The sequence below is a fragment of the Camelina sativa genome, chromosome 15 (genome assembly GCF_000633955.1).
Source record: "Camelina sativa cultivar DH55 chromosome 15, Cs, whole genome shotgun sequence".
Classification (NCBI taxonomy): domain Eukaryota; kingdom Viridiplantae; phylum Streptophyta; class Magnoliopsida; order Brassicales; family Brassicaceae; genus Camelina; species Camelina sativa.
Genome location: NC_025699.1, coordinates 23253968 through 23273402, shown reverse-complemented (window position 1 = coordinate 23273402; position 19435 = coordinate 23253968). Strand labels below are relative to the sequence as shown.

Sequence of the window (19435 nt, the reverse complement as noted above, 5' to 3'; positions counted from 1 at the left end):
GCTAGGAAGGATCTATAAGCTTGCTAGCAAGGTTGGATTCATTACTATTGGTCAGAATCTTTCTGCAGAGAGGTGAATGTATGACCATGGCTGATCTAAGCCTGTGATTCCTTGTTCTTGCTTGTTTGTTGCTGTTTTTGTGTGTTTTTCTTGCTGGGATTGATTGCTACAGGTTCCTACAGACGTATATTGATATATCATGGTCTTTAGGTGTTTTTAGCCATGATATAAGTCCTATCTATAGAGTCTTTTTGGTGTTTTAGAGTCTTTTTGAGTCTTTATAGGATTTAGCATGGATGGGAGCATAATGAAGCTAAATAGGAGGATTTGAAGCACATTCAAGCATTGAGGCTAAGCTGTGAAGTTGGGAGACAAGTTCAGAGACTTGCATCGGTCGATGCAAGTGATGGTGTCGATCGATGCATCATCCAGCAGAAGAATTGGAAGTTTTCTCACAAGTTTTAAAGATTTACAAAGCTGCCCCAAAGTTTTCCATATTTGCATCATTGGTCTCTGGAAGTTTTTAGGAATATAAATAGGATTTTTGGTCATTGTTTTAGACCTAAGCTTTATTTTTCCCTGCAACTTTTGAGAGAAGACCCTGAGAGATTTTAGAGAGCTTTTGGAGAGAAGAATCAAGACTCATTCAAAGAAGATTTAGAACTTCTTTTCTTCTTCTTTTAATCTCTTAATGCTATCTATTTTATTTATGATTTGTGTTCTTACAATCATTTCTGAGTAGATCTACATGTTAGGGTTAGGGTTTCTTATTAGGGATTTCATGGATTGTTAGATCTGTTTATTTTTGATTCATTATCTTTCTTGTTCTTCACCATAGGTTGTTCTAAATGCTAAATCTTTGATTAGTCATCTAGATTTAGATCTTAGGATTATTGATTGATATGAAAATATAATTAATTTTTCTGACAAAAACCTTTGGTGAGCAAAATTACTTTTTGCAAAGAGATTTGAATTAGTGATTTTGTGAACTTATCTAAACTTGATTTTATTGCTGGTTTTTAACTTGAATTTTGTAAAGAGATTTAGATTTTCTGGTTTTTAATTTAGATAATATTTGCAGTGAGAACTGATTTATTTTACAATTGTGTTTAGAGTTCAAGAACAGTGCTTTAATTGATCTGATTTTCCATGATTTCCTGAGAATTTCCGGAAGCCTAGCGTTTATTCCTATTGATTTACAACTCTTTTATTTTCTGTTTTTGCATTGTTTTTACAATTTTGGTTTAGCATAATTAAAAGATTATTAAATCTATTGTGTGAATCTAGAGTCCTTGTGGATTCGATCCCTAAGTACTACAATTGATCTCTTAATTTGAGACTAGGATCAGATCCGCGCTACAGCGCGGAAGAATATTCATATATGTAAATATGATTTGTAGTAAAAATTAGAATATACATAAAATTTTATAGAAGATTACATTTGTAAAAGTACACAGTCATAACGTAGGCTTTGATGGACTAACCCATAAAAGATCGTATTCGTATAAAAATATACGCATTAATATGTTATATTTGACAAACCAATCCATAAAAAATTGCATTTGTAAAAATACACAATCATAATGTATGTACTTTTTTTATGGAACAGTCCGTAAAATATTATATTTGTAAAAATATATTTGTAAGAAATACACACTCACAGTGTATATTTTAACGGACCAACCCACTTAAATATTACATTCATAAAAATATCCATTTGCAAACAATATACAGTCACAATATATTTTGATAGACCAACCCGTAAAGAATTTTATTCATAAAAATATCAATCCTCACCTGCTCTACCATATGTCATAAAAATATCAATCCTCACCCGCTGTACTATATCATTTTGAGTTTTGCAAACCATGGATTTTTATAAAAGAGAATCCTATATTCTAAATCCTATATGTATATATATTAAATTGTTAGATTTGATTAACTTTTGAAAAGTATGTGTTATAAGTACATATTATTAAGTTTAAGTAAACCACGTGGGATTTGTATTACCAAATTCATCTAAAAGAAGACACTCATGCAGCTAATATACTTGGCAAGTATTACTTGCATACATCATGAGAAAACAAATGCTCATAAATGAAGTGGAGCTTTTACATGGCTGTCTGATCACCTTCACTTTTTCTCTACTTATCTGCTTCTCTTCTACTGTATTGTTCTATTCAAACTTTCTCAATTCTTCTCATGTTTATTCCTTCTCCATATGTTGCAGTTCAATAGATGATGCACTTTTGTGGATCAGAACCACCAAACCCATAATATAATGGTATATTAGTACAACTGTACCTGCAAGAAGAGAATAAAAAATATACTACTTTATCCTCACATTTAGATTTAAGAATTGTTAGTTAATTTACTAACAACAATTTACAGACAAAAACGAAAAATCATAAAGATCAGATTGTTCTACACATTATTCAAACAGTTACACTTATCATTTTAATGAACACTATGGAATAACATACACAAAAACATACATATATCAACCATTTTAGAAGCTTTTAAGACATTTTGATTACTTGCTTATGAATCCATGAATAGTATTGTTAGCTAGTTTTAAAATCAAATGAATAGATTTCAATGCAAAAATAAAATAAAATAATAGGGTGGGTAAAGCTTAACATGTGAGCACCAATTAACATTTTTTCTGGTTTTATATATAATCATACATTCACACGCTTGCCATGGAAATAGATGACAACCCTTCCTAACGATGCAACATACATGCACAATTAATTTTGTTTTTATACAACAAACTAATTTAAGAGGTCAAACCGTAGAAAGAAGAACTCACTGTTGCATGTCATCGTCTCTAGTTGATATATTTGCATATCTTAGTTTATGTTCTGCAACAAAAGAAGTGTGATATATGCAAGCTGGTTATAAGGCCAAAAGTTTGGATAATTTTATTAGTCAATAAAAAAGAAAAACATTTGATCATGAGACTGTATCTCGACTTCTATTATGAGCTCATAAAAAGAACCTTTAGAGCAACAATGTGATTTATCTGTATCATATTTACAAATGTGTGAGATAAGTAAAAAAATAATGAAGGATCTCAAATAAGGGATTGTTGGCATTATTAACATTAATATTTTGCTCATTTAAAAATCAAACCATTTGAGAAAGAAAAAAAAGATAGATCGAAAATTACCTATTTCATACCGATGAATAGAGCTCATAATGACCTCTGTTCTGCAAAAATCGGATTACTGAACAAATGATGTATGATTAGCTTCACACACTAATAATTCTAGACTGCAAAACAACCATAGTGCCAAAGTCAATACCATCTAGAGAAAAGATTATATAAAACCTCAATCATGAAGAAATGAAATATAATAAAAAGGGTGTGTCATTCGTAATCACCATTATCTCCTTTAGTTTCAAACTCATATCTCTTCTGATTAGCATCAGTTTCAGCTCTCAACATCTCGAGATGCTTCCCACGGTTTCCTCGTTCTCTTCATTATACTTTATACATCTGTTCTTCACTTTCTTCTTCTACCTTCAAATTAACAACCAGCATTTATCGCTTTTCTAGTTTGTAGTATCTAGAAACATCAAAGGTGAGATAGTTGTGCAGGAGAGTAAAGTATTTGATCTAGAATTATTTAGAAAAATCCAGTCTATGATTAAATCTTAGATTTTGAACTGTTGCTCAGATTACCTGATATGTTCTACATGTACGCCAAAACCTTTTTTAGGCCATATGCTTCAAATCTGACTGCATATAATCCCAGCAGCTGGAGTAAACTCCTATTCATATAACATTCACAAAGCAAAGTTTGAAGAAAGGATCGAAGGAAAAACTCACAATCTTATACTCTATAAACAAAAAAAATTGAGAAGGTGATCAGATCTTACCTTTTTCTTGTTGGTAAGTTGTGATTATATTGTTTCCTGAGAAGAAGCGCAAAATCGCTGTGACGTCTCGTCTCAACCATGCCTCCAACGATCTCTCTTCTTCAACGCCGCGGCGTCTCAATGTTTAATAATCGAGTCTCAATGTTTATATCTAGGGTTATATACCCAAAAAAGAGTTTAATTGTTTGATGTAGGATCCGAATAAAAATACGCGGATTTTCTTGATCCGGCGAATGATCCAACAAAGAGGATCCAATTTCATAGAGTCGGGTCTGTAATTTAAGAATTTCGAGTTATTTAAGAAATAAAACCCGATTCGATTACTTTTAATGTCTCATTTAACCTTAATGATTTTGTTTTCTGGTCATTGACATTGGGGGCATTTTCGTCCAAAGATAAGTTGTACTTCTCTTTTACTAATATAGAGATAGTAGCTCTAGGGTAAATTTGAGCATATCAAATTTTGGCGCTGTTGCTGGGGACTCTTTTGATTCACCATTAGATTAAAATCTTTGATTTTGTCTAAATTTTTCTTTTTGTATTTTACTCACACGCTTCTGTTTCTTTTCTCTTGTGTGTTTCAGGTACATGCCTAAGCCTAGCATCAGAAAAAATCCTACTGGTCTAGTTGTTAAGTTTACAAACCAAGAGTTAGGACAACTAGAGCGTGAAAACATAAAAGCAGCCAAATCAGCAAAGATGGTCAACCCAATCATATTGAGACCATATGCGGCTGGAGTTTTGAGGGATCAAGAGGGTCATGTGCGCAACGAACAAGGCCAAAAACTTGATGCTGACGGACGGGTTATTCAGGAAGAACTCGTCGTGGTCGATGAGAATGCAGAAGGCATCGACCGATGCAATGAAGGCGTCGACCGACGCAATGATGGCATCGGTCGATGCAACCTTGGCGTCGATCGACGCAATGCCAGAGCCGGTGCGAATGGTGCAGATTTGGATGGTAACGACCAGCAGAACGGTCAGGGCAGACGGGAAAACAATGGAGAGCTTGTCAAGACTCTTGCGGAATTCAACAGACCAGACTTGTTCTATGAGAACCGCTCCTCAATTGTCCCTCCTCCATTCCCAAGGAATGATTTTGAGCTGAAGCCTGCCTATTTTGCTCTTGTTGGACAAAGGCCATTCCAGAACATACCAAATGAGAAGCCTCTAGACCATATTGAGCACTTTGAGGATATAGTCACAAGCATCAAAGCTAATGGAGTCACAAAGGACTATATCTACTGCAAGCTTTTCCCCTACTCTCTTGCTGGGGAAGCTTCTCATTGGCTAAGGCAACTCAAACCAGGATCTCTGTAGACCTGGAATGACATCAATGTGGCATTCTTGAACTAATTCTATGATGATGCAATGTCTGATGAGCTGAGGATTAAGCTCTCTACCTTCAGACAAGGACCAGCTGAATCTTACAAAGCTGCTTGGGTGAGGTTCAAAGAATACCAGAGGGACTGTCCACATCATGGGTTCTCAGAGGTGCAGTTGATCAGTATCTTCTTTAGTGGGATTGACTGGAGGTATCAGATGGCTTTGGATGCTGTTAGTGATGGGAACTTCAAGACAAGGTACCCAGATGACGCTGAAAAGTTGATAGAAATGCTAGCATCAAGCAACAGCACTAAGAATGCGGACCTAGAGCGATAAAGAGCACATGAAGGCCATGATTCAAATCAGTTTGCTACGGTGAATGCTAAGTTGGATACAGTGCACAATCTTCTTGTGGGAAAGAAGTCTGTCCATTTTGCTGAAGATGTTGAGACATTTGAGCCAAAGCCAGAGACTACAGAAGAAGATGTCAACTATGTGTATGGAGCTGGGTATGAGGCACAGAAATTTGGCAATCAACAAAGCAATAGGCCTTACAGTGGAAACTCTTTAGGCTATACTCCTAAGCCGGATTACCAGAAGCAGCAGCAGAACAGTGGTTTTACAAGGACCTATGGTAATTCTTCTTATCAGTCTCCACCTCCACAGACTTCTGACAGTCGATGGAGGCCATGCTTGAGCAGATTCTTCAAGGTCAAGAGCAGCTGACAGTGACATTCAATGGGAAGATTGACAATGTCTACATGGAGCTGACTGGGAAGTTTGATGCATTAAACACTCATGTTAAGAAGCTGGAGAATCAGGTGATTCAGACTGCTGGGTCTGTTAAACGATAAGAGGGTTTTCTTCCTGGAAGAACAGAGTCGAACCCCAAGCATACTTGTAATGCAATTTTGGTGGAGGAAGTTCAATCATCCGGTAGCTGATGTTGCATCGACCGATACACAAGAGCATCGGTCGATGCAAACTCAATCAAGCGTCGATCAACACAATATCAGCATCGATCGACACTCCCCACAAACAGCTTCGGTTTCTCTCTGAGCTGCACCATCTGATTCAGAGCAAGCCTATAAGCCTAAGGTTCCTTATCCTAAGCCTAGGAGGTCTAAGCAGGAGATTGAAGAAGCTAGATGCAAAGCTATGATGGACAAGGTGATGATTGAGATGCCTTTGATTGATGCAGTCAAGTTTTCTCCTGGGATTAAACGGTATGTGAAGAGAATGGTCACTAATGGTTTGAGCCCTGAGGAAGGAGCTTTGCTAACCAAGGATGTCAGTGCAATTCTGTTGAACCAACCTGCTCAAAGGAAGAAAGAGAGGAAAGAGAAAGTGGTTGTCTGTGAGAAAGTGAGTGCAATGATTCAGAGTAGGGTTGTAGAGAAATTACCTGATCCTGGAAGCTTTGTACTTGATTGCTCTATCTCTGCAGAACGGTTTGCTCACTCACTTTGTGATTTTGGTTCTAGTATCAATTTAATGTCACATTCTGCTGTTGTGAGACTTGGGATGACAGATTTCAAGCCAACTAAGATCTCTCTTATCCTAGCTGATCGATCCAGAAGGATTCCTGAAGGTGTTTTAGAGGATATTCCAATCAAGATTGGAGATTGCATGATTCCCACTGACTTTGTGGTGCTGGAATATGACAAAGAGCCTACTGATCCTCTCATCTTAGGACGCTCATTCTTGGCTACAGCTGGTGCTGTCATAGATGTAAAGAAATGACACATATCTCTGAATGTGGATTATTTGGTCATGAACTTTGAGATGGACAAGCTGAGAAGAGCTCCCACTATTGATGGTCAGACATTTTCTCTGGAAATTGCTTTTGATGATGATATGATCGTTGAGCTTCATGGAGACATTGATGCTGGGTATGTCAAAGAGTTGGAGACTGCTGAGAAAGTGAGCAAGCAAGTTGTTAAGCTTGAAGATTGGAGTGGAGATCATCTAATCAGTACTAGAGACCATGATGAGGTTCTGATGCATGACAAGTCGCTGGCAGATGACGTTTTTGTAATGGAAACACGGATTGCTGAGGTTAGTTGCAGAATCGTTGAAGAAACACGAGTTGCAGGCTCAGCATCGATCGATGCAGTTGTAGCATCGATCGACACACCTTCCAGAGCCAGTTCAGACTTGTTCAAAACCGCAGATTCTCGAGTTGATACCTTAGCTGCAAGTCCTAGACCAGTTGTAAAGCTGAAATCTCACCACTCCACACTCCAGAGTCCGCAGGTAAGGCCAAGGTATGAATCTTCTTCACCCAAACCTTCTCCTATCATCAATAAGACTTTCAAAGCTACAAAAATTGTTTTGCAGTTAACCAAGCCACGAGATTATCATAGAGCGCTTGTTTCTTCTATTGATGATTTTGCAAGACATAACAGAAAGCCACCCATACCTCAGACCCGTCATGGTCATGATCCTCACATCCTTGGCAGATCTCATATACCTACTACCCTACACACCACCTTGGATGAAGAGGACATTCTCTCGGAAGCATTCATTGTCATGTTCTGATCCACCGCATGATTAAGATCCAACACAGTCAAGCTAATGACTGAAAACAAGCGCTTAGTGGGAGGCAACCCACTCATAGGTTTTTCTTTTCCACTTAAATTGAGTCATTTTTATTCTTGCTTTGAGTCAGTTTGAATTTGTATTGAATTGTGACCTTCTATCTATCATGTTGCGTTTAATCTTGTGTTTGAGTGATTTTTAGCAGTGATAACATCCAAGGAATGAGAGAAACACAAATTAATGCAGCTAACTCAAGAGTAATGTTCGAACTCTCTGCATCTGCAGAGTGCATCGACCGACACACCATCAGCATCGGTCGACACAGAATATCCGGACTGGTAACACGTTTTTGTTCACACTTTCAATACTTATTCATTTTTGTTTATTTTTTTCGCCAATCTCTTACTTGATAACACTGGGGACAGTGTTGTTTAAGTCTGGGGGAGGCAGTTACTAACTACGTTTTTGTTTTTGAGAGTCAAACAAAAAAAATTGTTTTATTGAGTCAAAATTTTTGTTGGGAACTATGACTTTTTGTTTTAGAGTACTGCCTTGGTTGATTAATGCTGCAGATTGAGTCCAAAATCCGACTACTAAAAAATCCAAAGGCTGGCCAGTGAACCATAGACATCCAAATTTCCAACAGAATCCACAAAAGTCTGAGGTAATCTCTGTACTTTTCTTTTTATACTCATCAAGGAGATTGATGTTCATAGGGCTTGACTCCTTGTTCATACCTGACAAGTAAGATTTCAGAAAAGAATTAAAAAATTGGTACTCCTCTCCCTTATTTAAGTTTAAAAGATTTTTCCTGAGAGCTTTTTTTTTTTTTTGACAACAATAGAATCAGCTCAAAAGAGCCAATTTGGAGGAAAAGAGTTCACAAACAAAACATGCTGCGGAGACAGTCGCGCTTGGCGTGCCAAGGAATCCGCTTTGACATTCGCAGTACGGGGGATTAGAGATAGAGAGAAGGAAGGGAACTCCACTTGATCTATCCTGAGAGCTTTATTTAAAAAAAAAAGAGAATAAAAGATGAGATGATTTTGATCAGTTTAGAGGGATAGGTAAATTACCTTTGACCCCATTATTCTACTCTTGAGTCAAATGATCACACAAAGTTTGGAAGCGAGGGGTAGGTAAATTACCGATGACCCCATTATTCGCCTACACCTTTGATAAAAAGAAAAAAATGATAAGAAAAAAAATAAAGCAAAACTCAAAGGAAGATTAAATATAATAAGTCTGGGGGAGAGAAAGAGTACCACATGTGTTAAAGAAATTGTCTTGCTTGTTATGGTATTGTACGGGAATGAGTCTAGAAGGTTCTTGACATTGATCAAATTGATGAGTCCCATCGATGAAGGCTTAATGGAGGATGTTGTGGAATTTGGGATGAAACAAATGCCAACGGAGAAGTACATGGTGGTTTGATTAGGATTTGTCTGCTAAGCATATGGATTATGATTTGGATGATCATGGCATTAATTTAAGAAGAAAAGGAGTTTCCGCGTTTTCAAACCTTTTCCACAGATGAAGTTCTTGATTTGCTTGAGGGCAAGCAAAAGCTAAGTCTGGGGGAATTGATATATCATGGTTTTTAGGTGTTTTTAGCCATGATATAAGTCCTATCTATAGAGTCTTTTTGGTGTTTTTAGAGTCTTTATGAGTCTTTATAGGATTTAGCATGGATGTGAGCATAATTGAGCTAAATAGGAGGATTTGGAGCACATTCAAGCATTGAGGCTAAGCTGTGAGGTTGGGAGACAAGTTAAGAGACTTGCATCGGTCGATGCAAGTGATGGTGTCGATCGATGCATCATCCAGCAGAAGAATTGGAAGTTTTCTCACAAGTTTTGAAGATTTACAAAGCTGCCCCAAAATTTTTCATATTTGCATCATTGGTCCCTGGACGTTTTTAGGAATATAAATAGGATTTTTGGTCATTGTTTTAGACCTAAGCTTTATTTTTCCCTGCAACTTTTGAGAGAAGACCCTGAGAGATTTTAGAGAGCTTTTGGAGAGAAGAATCAAAACTCCTTCAGAGAAGATTCAGAACTCCTTTTCTTCTTCTTTTAATCTCTTAATGCTATCTATTTTATTTATGATTTGTGTTCTTATAATTATGTCTGAGTAGATCTACTTGTTAGGTTTAGGGTTTCTCATTAGAGATTTCATGGATTGTTAGATCTGTTTATTTTGGATTCATTATCTTTCTTGTTCTTCACCATAGGTTGTTCTAAATGCTAAATCTTTGATTAGTCATCTGGATTTAGATCTTAAGATTATTGATTGATATGAGAATATAATTGATTTTTCTGACAAAAACCTTTGGTGAGCAAAATTACTTTTTGCAAAGAGATTTGAATTAGTGATTTTGTAAACTTATCTAAACTTGATTTTATTGCTGGTTTTTAACTTGAATTTTGCAAAGAGATTTATATTTTCTTGTTTTAAATTTAGATAATATTTGCAGTGAGAACTGATTTATTTTACAATTGTGTTTAGAGTTCAAGAACGGTGCTTTAATTGATCTAATTTTCCATGATTTCCTGAGAATTTCCCTAAGTCTAGCGTTTATTCCTATTGATTTACAACTCTTTTATTTTCTGTTTTTGCAATGCTATTTAAATTACAATTTTGGTTTAGCATAATTAAAAGATTGTGTGAATCTAGAGTCCTTGTGGATTCGATCCCTAAGTACTACAATTGATCTCTTAATTTGAGAGAGTAGCTCTAGGGTAAATTTGAGCATGACTTGGGTTTTGAGTAATGGGCGATTTGGTGGAGTTTGGGAGCGAGATTCGACTCTCGGCTGCGTGCGTATCGAGGTTGCAGAGGTAGTGTCGATCGACACCAATTGGTGTCGGTCGACACCAGTGAAGCGACATCGATCGACACTGTGGGGTAGTGTCGATCGACACCAAGAGCCAGTGTCGGTCGACACTTGACTAGTGTCGGTCGACACATCCCTTCCAGCGAGATGATGTAGGTTTTCCTGGTTTGTATGATTTGCTTGTTGATTGTTTGGAACATTGGAATTACAGTTGCTTGTGTGTATAGCCTAGTAGATGGGAGGATTGCCACACTGAGTGTTTATAAAATACTCATGCATCTCAATTTGTGTTTGTGGTGCAGGTAAAGACAAAGTGTGATCGTGGAATCAAGGCGATGAAAAGGAAGATGTTTTAGGGACTCGATTAGTTGTTGTCTGGAATTGCTAGGTCGCTAGAGTTGGGTCATTAGAAACATTGCTAGGTTGATGGTTCTATGATTCATGTTGGTTGAGTTTTGGATATTGTTATGTTATAATTATTGGATATTAAGGTTGGTTATTTCCACTGTTGATTGTGATTGTTGTAGGTGGCTAGTGGATATGGGATCACTAGTTGTAGTTTATTATTATTATTATTATTTATTATTTATTATTTTCATTAATTAAAAAAAAAACGGGTCGGATTGTTTCAGTTTAGTATCAGAGCCCTTACGGGTCTAGGTTTGGGTTCACTAGGCTTTGTGATGTAGATGTTTGGGATTTGCATGCTTTGATTGATTATGTGAGTTAGTCAATTGTGTGTGGCATGGAGTCCTAGAACATCCTCTTCGAGCATATTGTGTGATTCCACGGTGAGTATATGTTTTTGTGTTAGTATAATTGCGTGCTTAGCCTTCTGTTCATGGTAGTGCAGATGGTTAGAGAGGATGATGTTGCTGGTCGTGGTCGTGGACGCGGACGTGGTCATGGACGTGGACGTGGTCGTGGTAGGGGCAGAGGCCTAGCAATGAGTGATACTGCAAACTAGAGTGTGACAGTTGAGGGTGTTGGCGAGTTGCATGAATTCTAGGAGGATTCCATGAGTTTGGCCGGAGGGGGCGGTGTTGATGCTCAAGTGGCCAGTGATGCTAGGGTTCCGGGTGTGGGAGTCCCAGCAAGTGGAGTCCCTGGTGTTGATCTTACGGGCTTGTTAGCACAATTGTTGGAGCGGTTGCTGGCAGTGGTACCGGCTCAGGCTCATGTAGTGCCACCAGTGGTGGCAGAGGAGCGGCAGCCAGTGGCTGCGGATGCAGGAGCACATGGACGTTATTTGTCCATGCTCAAGGAGATAAAGGGCATCGAGACTGCGCGGTTTTTGGGTGGTACAGATCCTACTGCTGCAGATGCTTGGAGGACGAGTGTGGAACAAAACTTCCAGACTCTGAGATGTCCTGAGGAGTTTTGAGTGGACATAGAGGTCCACCACTTGGTTGGTGATGCTCTGGTGTGGTGGAGATCAATGGCTGCTAGGAGAGTGCAAAGGGAGATGACTTGGGCTGACTTCATCGGGGAGTTCAACCGCAAGTACTTTCCGAGAGAGGCATTGGACCGGTTGGAGGTGCAGTTTCTTTAGTTATCTCAGGGAACGCGGTCAGTGCAGAAGCTGGACTTGGAGTTCAGTCGACTGCTATCTTATAGGGGTGGGGCTATGGAGTCTGAGGAGTCTCATATCATAAGGTTTTTGAGGGTCCTACGTGACGATCTAAGGGTTCACTATAGAGGGCAGAGCTATGCTACGCGTGCAGAGCTGCTTGAGACTGCAGTAGAGATCGAGGAGGACATCCGGGCACAATCAGTGGCGGTTAGTCCAGCAGTTCAGCCTAGTAAGGCTCAACATCATGGATGTTCTAGCAGGGGCGGCAAACCTGCGCAGGGAACCAAGAGGAGGTGGGACGCTATGCAGAGGCCGAGTGGTGCGAGTTGCTTCGGGTGTGGGAGCAAGGATCACAAGGTTGCTAGCTGTCCCAAGAAAAGTGCCCCGATGGCAGCGGTCGTGTATGTTATCATTGCAGGGAGCCAGGGCACATCAGGCTCTTGTGTCCCAAGTTGCAGCCGGTAGTAGTGGCAGCGATGCAGTAGGTGCAGCCGAGAGGGCAGCAGGTGGCACGGATTGAGCAGGCGCCACGGGTGTACACGACTACAGAGACTGGTGGAACCAGTGCCGGGGCGATCACATATATAATTTCTTGTACTTAAACTTTATGAATTTCAGTAGGTTTAGATTTTATGTTTTTCCTGTGATAAGGTGTTAGGTTCTCAACACATGAGGTTTGTGTAGGAACCTTGTTGCTGGGCAGGTTTAAGTCTCATGTTATGTTTGATTTTGGAGCTTCTCATAGCTTCATTACTCCGGAGTGTGCAGAGAGCGCGAGAATCAGAGGGGGTCCCGGGGAGCGTACATGAATTGTCAGAGTTGCGGGAGGCAAGTTCTAGAGAGTTATTGGACGAGCTAGAGGAGTGGATATTCAGATCGCAGGAGAGTCATGGCCAGCGGATTTGATTATCAGTCTAGTGGAGTTGTATGATGTTATTCTCGGGATGGATTGGTTGCATCGACATATGGTGCATTTGGATTGCCATCGGGGTAGAGTGGAGTTTGAGCGTCCATGTGGGAAGTTGGTTTTTCAGGGTATTAGACCGACTTCGGGGAGTCTCGTGATCTCGGCCATTCAGGCTGGGAAGATGATCGAGAAGGGCCGTGAGGCTTATTTGGTTACTATATCAATGCCAGAGTCAGTGGGGAAGTCTACGGTTAGCGGTATTCAGGTTGTTGAGGAATTTGAGGATGTGTTTCAGTCATTGTAGGGATTACCACCATCTCGGTCTGATCCTTTCACTATGGAACTGGAACTGGGGACGACGCCGTTATCCAAGGCTCCTTACAGAATGGCTCCAACAGAGATGGCAGAGCTGAAGAAGCAGCTAGAGGATTTGTTGAGCAAGGTATTCATCTGGCCTAGTGTATCATCGTGGGGAGCGCCGGTGTTATTTATTAAGAAGAAGGATGAGAGTTTCCGGTTGTGTATTGATTACCGGGGTTTGAACCGGGTCACTGTGAAGAACAAGTACCCTCTTCCCAGGATCGACGAGTTGTTGGATCAGTTGAGGGGTGCTACTTGGTTCTCCAAGGTAGATCTGGTGTCGGGTTATCATCAGATACCGATAGATGAGGCAGATGTGAGGAAGACGGCTTTCAGGATGAGGTATGGGAATTATGAGTTTGTGGTGATGCCTTTCGGGTTGACTAATGCACCAGCAGCGTTTATGAGGTTGATGAACAGCGTGTTTCAGGAGTTTCTGGACGTGTCTATCATCATTTTCATTGACGATATCCTGGTATTTTCTAAGAGTCCTGAAGAACATGCAGTACATTTGAGGGCAGTTCTGGAGAAGCTGCGGGAGCTGAAGTTGTTTGCTAAGTTGAGCAAGTGCAGTTTTTGGCAGCGTGAGATGGGTTTTCTAGGTCACATTGTCTCTGCAGAGGAGGTTTCTGTAGATCCGGAGTGTCACAGAGATCAGGAGTTTCCTTGGTTTTGCAGGTTACTACAAGAGGTTTGTACAGGGTTTTGCAAGTAGGGCACGGCCTATGACTAAATTGACAGGGAAGGATGTTCCTTTTGTTTGGACACAGGAGTGTGAGGAGGGCTTTGAAAGCCTTAAGGATATGTTGACTACTACGCTAGTGTTGGCTTTGCCTGAGCAGGGAGAACCCTATGTGGATTATACTGATGCATCTATAGTTGGTTTGGGGTGTGTGTTGATGCAGCATGGGATGGTGATTGCTTACACTTTGCGGCAGTTGCGGAAGCATCAGGGCAACTATCCTACTCATGATTTGGAGATGGCTGTTGTAGTTTTTGCCTTGAAGATTTGGAGATCTTATCTTTATGGTGCAAAAGTACAGGTGTTTACAGATCATAAGAGCCTAAAGTATATATTCACTCAGCCCGAGCTGAACTTGAGGCAGAGGCGGTGGATGAAGCTGGTGGTGGATTATGATTTGGAGATAGCCTATCACCTTGGTAAGGCTAACACGGTTGCAGATGCTCTGAGTCGGAAGATGGTAGCTTCGGCTCAGGAGCAGGAAATGGAGTCTCTGGTAGGAGAGATCAGTGCTTTGAGGTTATGTGCTGTTTCTCAGGAACCGTTGGGTTTGGAGGTAGTTGATAGAGCAGATCTTCTGAGTAGGGTGCGTTTGGCTCATAAGAAGGATTTGGGGCTGGTAAATGCCTCTAAGGATGTTGATTCAGAGTATCAGGTCTCAGATAATGGTACTATCTTGGTGCACGGTCGGATTTGTGTGCCCAACGATGAGGAGTTGAGGCAGGAGATCCTGAGAGAGGCTCATGCAAGCAAGTTTTCTATTCATCCAGGAGCGACTAAGATGTACCGTGATCTCAAAAGGTACTATCACTGGATCGGGATGAAGAAGGATGTAGCTAGTTGGGTCGCAAAGTGCGATGTGTGTCAGCTAGTGAAGGCTGAGCATCAGGTTTCTGGCGGGTTACTGAAGAGTCTACCCATTCCTGAGTGGAAGTGGGATATGATCACTATGGATTTTGTGGTAGGATTGTCAGTGTCTCGGACTTTTGATGCTATCTGGGTCATTGTGGACCGGTTGACTAAGTCAGCATATTTTTTGGCCATTTAGAAGACTGATGGAGAAGCGGTCTTGGCTAAGAAGTATGTGAAGGAGATAGTAAAGTTGCATGGGGTGCTAGCGAGTATTGTGTCTAATAGGGACTCTAAGTTCACTTCAGTGTTTTGGAAAGCATTTCAGGCAGAGATGGGCACTAAGGTGCATAGGAGTACAGCTTATCATCCCCAGACCGATGAACAGTCAGAGAGGACGATCCAGACGCTGGACAATTTGCTGAGGATGTGTGTGTTGGATTGGGGTGGGCATTGGGCAGATTACCTGAACCTGGTAGAGCTTGCTTACAACAACAATTATCAGGCGAGTATTAAGATGGCTCCTTATGAGGGTTTGTATGGGAAACCATGCCGTACACCGTTATGCTAGACTCAGGTGGGGGAGAGGAGCATGTTCGGGGCAGATTTTTTCCAGGAGACCTCAGAGAAGATTTGACTTCTCAAGCTGAACATGAAGGAGGCTCAGGATAGGCAGAGGAGTTATGCTGATAGGAGGAGGAGAGATCTTGAGTTTCAGGTAGGAGACAGAGTGTACCTCAAGATGGCCATGTTTTGGGGTCCGAACAGGTCATTGACAGAGACTAAGTTGAGTCCAAGGTTTATGGGTCCGTTCAGAGTGATTGAGCCGGTGGGACCGGTAGCATATGCTGGAGTTGCCTGAGGTTATGCGGGCATTCCACAAGGTTTTCCATATTTCTATGTTGCGGAAGTGTCTCCGTGAGGATAATCAGTTGTTGGCTAAGATTCCTGAAGATCTTCAGCCCAACATGACTTTGGAGGCGAGACCAGTGAGGGTTCTCGGGAGGAAGATCAAGGAACTTCAGAAGAAGAAGATTCCTTTGATGAGAGTCCTTTGGGATTGTGATGGTGTTGAGGAGCAGACTTGGAAGCCAGAGGCGAGGATGAAGGCAAGGTTTAAGAAGTGGTATGAGAAGCAAGCCGCGACTTGAGCTTGTCTAGCCTGGTCCCATCTATAATTTGTGGCTGGAGCGGGAATAGAGTATTCCAGCCTATCTCTCTTGTTTACTTGGTCGCTTAGGGGTGGTTGGTTGTGCGACAAAGTAACAAGATGAGGTGGTTTTCGGGGTATGAAATTCTCGTGAAGTAGGGTTTTGGAGGAAATTTTCCTGAAATAGAGGTTTCCAAAACTGGAAAATGCTAAAAATGGAAAATTTTATGTGAGTTAGAATTTGTCCATTTTAGTGGTGGAGAGCCTTGGAGGGGCTTGTGTGGCCTTAGTAGCAGACTTTTGAGTCATTGTGCCCGTGTGTGGCTGTCTTTTGAGATATTGTGTGGCCTTTGTGGCGGGCTGTTTAGCCAATTGTGTGGCCTTTGTGGCGGGCTGTTAAGCCAATTGTGTAGCCTTTGTGGCGGGCTGTTTAGCCAGTGTTTCCTGTTTATGCGGTCCTTCGGGATGTATGGTCTTCGTGATGGTCCTTTGGGACGAGTGGTCTTCGTGACGGTCCTTTGGGACAAGTGGTCTTTGTGACGGTCCTTCGGGACGAGTGGCCTTGGTGGCGTTCCTGTTTGGGACATTTGTTTGGCCTTGGTGGCAGTCCTGTTGAGGACTTTTTTTTGGCCTTGGTGGCGGTCCTGTTGAGGACATTTGTTTGGCCTTTGTGGCGGTCCTGTTTAGGACAATTTGTTTTGCCTTGGTGGCGGTCCTGTTTAGGACATTTGTTTGGCCTTGTGGCATGTATATGATCCTTGTGTGGTCATGAGGTATTCTAGAGAGGGGATATGTGGTTGGTAGGACATTGTCATGTTTTACGCGAGCCACGGGAAGGAAACCTGTATAGGGATAGGACTCAGACGTGTTCAGAATTATTTGCTCGCGACTTTTGGGGGGACTTTGGTTCTTGTAGTACTACCATATTCTGAGACTTTGTGGCTTGGGCGTATGGTTGGTATATCGACTTTGGATGACGATCCGGGGGCGCGATGTAGGGTGGCAACCCGAGAGACGAATATTAGACTTCCTTATATATTATGGCATGCGGGCTTAGGCCCGATGAGGAGCCAACATTATGGCATGCAGGTTTCGGCCTGATGAGGAGCCAACATTATGGCATGCAGGTTTCGGCCTGATGAGGAGCCAATAAAAACTCAAGGTTAAGGCCTATGAGTAAAGGAAAGTCCAAAAGTCGAGAGCAAATAATGCCTGGAACGTGAGTTTATCGCCTAGAGGTGACTTTCCGTAGATCGGTCAGAGGGGTGCGGACCGTGGAGACGTTGCACGAGAGTCCTTGGCTGATGGTTGTTCGAGATTCGAGGACGAATCTATGTTGGTGGGGGAGAATTGTAACCCCCACAAACCAAAACTCTGCGTTTTGGGGGTGGGTGTCGATCAACACCAAGGATGCTGTCGGTCAACACCATTAATTTATGGTTCAACCAGATTGATTCAATTGTCGATTTTGGTCAGTTTGGTTTAAGGAAAACCATTGAACCGAGATACTTAAGTGGCAATCAACGAAAAAGGGTTTTTTGGCAAGTTTTGTCTCTCGCCGTTTCATCGTTTTGAGAGAAAAAGAGAGAAAGGAGCTGTTCTTGAGTTTTTGGAGGAGATTGGTGAGATTCTTGGCTGTTCTTGAGAGATTTGAAGCTAGGAAGGATCTAGAAGCTTGCTAGGAAGGTTGGATTCATTACTGTTGGTTAGAATCTTCCTGCAGATAGGTGAGTGCATGACCATGGTTGATCTAAGCCTGTGATTCCTTGTTCTTGCTTGTTTGTTGCTGTTTTTGTGTGTTTTTCTTGCTGGGATTGATTGCTACAGGTTCCTACAGACGTATATGACTTGGTTTTTGAGTAATCGGCGATTTGGTGGAGTTTAGGAGCGAGATTTGACTCTCGGCTTCGTGCAGATTGCGGTTGCAGAGGTAGTGTCGATCGACACCAATTGGTGTAGGTCGACACCAGTGAAGCGGCATCGATCGACACTGTGGGGTAGTGTTGGTCGACACCAAGAGCCAGTGTCGGTCGGCACCTCCCTTCCAGCGAGATGATGTTGGTTTTCCTGGTTTGTATGCTTTACTTGTTGATTGTTTGGAACATTGGAATTACAGTTGCTTGTGTGTATAGCCCAGTAGATGGGAGGATTGCCTCACTGAGTGTTTATAATATACTCATGGATCTCAATTTGTGTTTGTGGTGTAGGTAAAGGCAAAGTGTGATCGTGGAATCAAGGCGATGAAGAGGAGGATGTTCTAGGGACTTGATTGGTTGTTGTCTGGAATTGCTAGGTTGCTAGAGTTGGGTCAGTAGAAACATTGCTAGGTTGCTAGTTCTATGATTCATGTTGGTTGAGTTTTGGATATTGTTTTGTTATAATTATTTGATTATTATTGGATATTGAGATTGGTTATTCCCGCTGTTGATTGTGATTGTGGTAGGTGGCTAGTGGATATGGGACCACTAGTTGTAGTTTATTATTATTATTATTTATTATTTATTATTTTATTAATTAAAAAAAAACGGGTCGGGTCGTTTCAATTTGTTTCAGCAACAACTAACTCCAAGATAATAAAAAAATTACTACAAGATAATCCAAAAGAAATTGTATAGAATTAAAAAGAAAAAAGAAATTGCACAATGCCAACAACAGTTTCTGACAAGTCTTGAGAAGTATAGTACTTCTTGGGAGATTGAATTGAGTCTTTTTTTGTATTTTCTTCATAATTTCTTGAGTTAATTATGGGATAAGGATTTTTTTTGAAGAGTATTGTCTGGTAAAGACTTTTTGTCCGTGATTACAGATTTCAGCGTTTATTTGAGACTGGAAAGATAATTTTGCCCTCTTCTTTTTCTTAGTTTGGTGAATGGCGTTAGTGGTGAGATGGTGATGATGATCTGGTGGATGATGGTGTTGATGATGAAATCTGGTGAACAAGATGATGGTGTCGATGATGCGATCCGGTGAACGAGATGGTCGTGACGATAATGAGATCTGGTGAAAGAGATGGTGGTGATGATGATGAACTCCGGTGAAAGAGATGGTGGCGAAGTTGATGAGATCCGGTGAAAGAGATGGTAGTGGAGATGATGAGATCTGGTGACAATGATGAGATGAGATGATTTTTGATTGGAACCCTTGGGTTCACAAGATAGTATCCTCTTAAGGTTTATATTTTTTTTCATTTACCACAACACAGATTGAATCCATTAGCTCTGAGATGGTGTTAGTGGTAGGGCGTTTTAGTATTTTGGAGGTGTGTT

At 41.0% G+C, this 19435-nt stretch overlaps 1 long non-coding RNA gene across 1 annotated transcript; it reads right to left on the bottom strand.

Annotated features, from left to right (window-relative positions):
* LOC104747351 lies at positions 1976-4139 on the bottom strand. The gene is made up of 6 exons (XR_761134.2): positions 3886-4139; positions 3689-3777; positions 3388-3526; positions 3173-3276; positions 2813-2864; positions 1976-2304 (listed from the first exon to the last, which is right to left on the bottom strand). It is a non-coding gene; the product is annotated as an uncharacterized LOC104747351 (long non-coding RNA).